This window comes from Pinus tabuliformis, chromosome 1_2 (genome assembly GCF_031772625.1).
Source record: "Pinus tabuliformis cultivar Carrire ecotype Pingquan chromosome 1_2, CPIR1, whole genome shotgun sequence".
Lineage (NCBI taxonomy): Eukaryota > Viridiplantae > Streptophyta > Pinopsida > Pinales > Pinaceae > Pinus > Pinus tabuliformis.
Window position 1 is genome coordinate 803,636,665 of NC_142298.1, and position 3,819 is coordinate 803,640,483.

Below are 3,819 nucleotides of genomic sequence, written 5' to 3' on the forward strand. Positions count from 1 at the left end.
TCTATCGTGTTGGATTTGAGACACTTACACAATTGTTAATTAGCTAAAATTTTAAGGATCATAATTTATTTTGAAGTTTAGAAACTTTTGTAAATATTAGGATTTGAGACTTACACAAATGTTAATTAGATAAAATTTTAAGGATGATAATTTATTTTGAAGTTTAGAAACTTTAGTAAATCTTACTAATTCCTAATATCCAAACTGTAAAATATTTACGCTGTAAGGCATTCCCTCTGAGAAAGACATCCCTAAAATGTGATGTGTGCGATTCTGAACCATTGATTCTTGTGTTAGACGATTGGGGTGTTTTCTGCCGTTGATTTAATCTGTTTTTTTCATAGAATGATTTAATCTGGTTTTTTCCACCAGCTGTAAGACAGAGAGGGAGGATCTGACAATGGGCCATGAAACGCCAGGCCTCCTGGCGATGAGACTCTTCGCAGTGACTGAACCGAAACTCTTCGCAGTCACTGAACCGAAACGTATCTTCGCAGTGATGAAACGTGTCTTTGTTCTTGGTTTCCTGTCTTTCTCCCTGCCTGAGGGCCGCGTAGCCAGCGCAGATAACAGCACTATTTCTACTGTCTGCTTCACACATGGGATTTCTACTCTTCTGGTTGCAAAATTCTTAGCGGTCAGTGTTTCTTGCCCTTCTTTCTTTATGCTTTCTGATTTATGTAAGCCATTCTTCCTCTTATGGTTTCTGATTTATTCTTTTAAAGCTGTTATGGTTTGATTTGTTCTTTGCTCTGCTTTCAGTAAGCCCTGTACTATGTTTTCTATATGTGCAAATAGCTTGAATCATGAAGACAATATGTACGTTTAGCCAGTGGTGTCAGCCTCGTTGCAACCATTTTTTGTAATAGAATTTTACCAGTTTCTGTTAGAAAAAACAGCCTCGCTGCAACCTTTTTTTGTAATAGAATTTCACCAGTTTCTGTTAGAAAAAACAGTGCTTTAAATCTCAATCATACAATCGGTGCATTGAATATAGGTCTCAGCACAGATCCATCTGCTGAGGTTGTTGAGCACCCTGTGCTCTACAATCTGGATGCACGTGGAGGATCAATCAACAATTCGTTTGGATATCAGTGCATTGGAATTAAATGACGAATTGGGTGGACGGAATAAAGACCTCAACGCAGTCCCATCTAAACCCTGATTTGATATGAGATTATTGGGTGCACTGATTATGGGCCTTAATGCAAACCCATCTAAACCCCGCTTGGATATAAGTTACTGGATAAATTTAATATAGACGTTGGCACACACCCATCTAAACACTGATCTGATCAGAGGTTGCGAAACTAAATGATGCATACCTCAATTTCACATAAATGGCCGATGCAACTGTTCCAAAAGTTAACCCAAGGTCTGCCCCAAAAGGTACTTCTTCTACTTTTGGTTCAAGATTTGTTCAATAGGCTTCAATATTTCTCCAAAAAACTCTCCAAGATGCTGATTCAAGGCTTATTCAAAAAGCTTCAAATTCTGTTCAAGAGGTTGATACATAATGTCTTTAGAAGCTGCTCCAAAGCTCTTCAAGGGTTACTGAGAGTCATTCCAAGTACATCACTCGACATCACTGGTTTGAGATCATTGCACTGGTCAATGTTTTGATTTGGAGCTCAAAACATAGAACCTATTTGCACAATCACATTGATTCCTCACAGTGTTCCACTATTCATCATTTATTCCATCGTACATACCGACACTTACTTCGGACTTGCATCAACTGAGCATGGCCAGTTTTCCTAATCAGCAGAGATCTAAGCCTTGCATATTACCCTTTGCAATCGACTTCTTAAACTGTTCAATTAAACTGTTATATCTACCTTCGCTGACAACTTGAAGGAGGTATGAAATTTTTATTCACAATCTGTCTAAATTTATAGTATGCCCCAGCTCTCTAGTAATTGTTCTCGTGGTATTGTTGGAGGACAGATCGATGTTTGATACTTCCAACAGTCTCTAACTCAGTTTCGAATTCCCGCAAGCTTTGTGGATAGTGTGTGTATAGTATTTTAATAGCAACTGAGTTACAGTTCTTAAGATCACATCTGTAAGCTGTGCTTGTAGCACCCTTGCCAATTATGAATTTCTCATTCAACTTTTCGGTCTTTCTCATTATATCATCATACATGTATAGGGCCATATCCATGCGCAATATTACAAGCCTTGGAGAACTTGGTCAGGACATGCAAGAATCTTTTAACAAGAGGCATAGATATTGATGGTGAGATGATAGCTTTACTCTGAGAAATAACAAATTTGAAATGAGGCATGGTTTATGTTGATTTGAAAGGTAGAGAGCGATGGTGATTACACACACTAATATCACTGAACCTAATGAGATGCAAACAATAGCTGTTGTTCACACAGAAGCTGTCCATTTACACAGTCAATAGATAACACTATGAATATAATCTAAAGGATATTTAATACAAATCTATGGAATCTGATTTGTAATATCTACACTTGATCATGTATGAGGAGTAATGGGTTCCTGTTTTCTCAAGCCCTCCAGGAGTACCTGTAACATTTGACCAGTGATTCTGTCTCATAAATATTCAATCCTTAGCAATCTAATAACCCTTAAGTCAGATTCATAATAAGTCCTTAAAACCTTCAATATTCATTATATATTTCAGGACTTAGCAGAGTTAGGGAGGTCACCCTTGTGTTCGCACTACACCATCCTCAAGTGAGGGAAGATGTTGCTCACGTAACAATGATGACTCTTCCATGTTCCACTTGGATTTCTCTTAATGAAGACTTTACACATAAGGGATGGTTTCAGTTATGGGCCCTTCAGCTACATCTCCCCTGCCTTACTGAGATTCCTATTTTACTGATTGGGCATATTGCTACTTGCAGTGGAGGAAAGTACAAGAAACATTGATCTTTCTCTTTGGGTTGTCTGGCAGATATCCCACAAAGTACAACCTTATATTCTAGCTATACTCTCAATTACAGAGTATAAGTAGGGTAAAATGTTTTTAAATATGAAGGTCTTACAACAAGGTGGCTGGAAGTTCTTGTAACGAGATCCAATCTTGTTAACTTTGGAAGTAATTTGACTCATAAAATGTATTTATATATTTTACTTCTGAAATCACTATTTAAGTTTGCAAAGTTATACATATTCTATTTTTAGTGTGCAAAGTCATGCATATTCTATCTGTAAATTTGAATTGATAACTTTTGAATGATGCAACATATTTTTTTGACCATCAAATTATATTAAAAGATGATATTAAACTACTTGTTCTCGGATCATCTTGCATGTAGTTTAATCTCTGTTTTGTTATTGAATTTCTCCCTACCTTTATCTGACAATATCCATTTTTTACTATATGTGAAGCAGTTGCAAACTAATTTGTAGTTGCTGTTCAACTTTCAGCGTTGAAGGACATTTCTGGACGTTCTCTGTATTGCTTCAACTCCGGTAACAACCTTAATCTCCTTTCCGAGTTTTTGCTTCATTTCTATTTCATCCATGGACCATGATAGAAAATCCTCTTCCATCAATTGTACATTAGCCACTCAGCAATTATAATATTTTACCCTATTTACAAGAATTACATTCCTTAGTTTTTTTTTTCCACTTTCTTGTTTTTTTTCAATACGTATTTCTGTGTGGCCCTAAATAAAGAAACAATACGTTACAAATTTCTTAGAAGAGATGGTATTATTTCCTTTTTTGGTCCACACAACGGGTTCCTTCAAGACTTTTACAAAGTCTTCTTCTTTGCTAACCCTAATGACCTTATTATGACACTCTGCCCTAATCAACATGGCAACTTATATTTGGCA

The 3,819-nt window shown here is 36.5% G+C and overlaps 1 long non-coding RNA gene across 2 annotated transcripts; it reads left to right on the forward strand.

Moving 5' to 3' along the window:
* The first annotated feature begins 232 nt into the window (after positions 1–232).
* Positions 233–3,543, forward strand: LOC149208338 (uncharacterized). 2 transcript variants are annotated; one of them, XR_016252090.1, is made up of 2 exons: positions 233–637; positions 3,407–3,543. It is a non-coding gene; the product is annotated as an uncharacterized LOC149208338 (long non-coding RNA). The 2 variants fall into 2 exon arrangements; XR_016252089.1 differs by having other exon boundaries at positions 3,371–3,451.
* Positions 3,544–3,819: the final 276 nt, after the last annotated feature.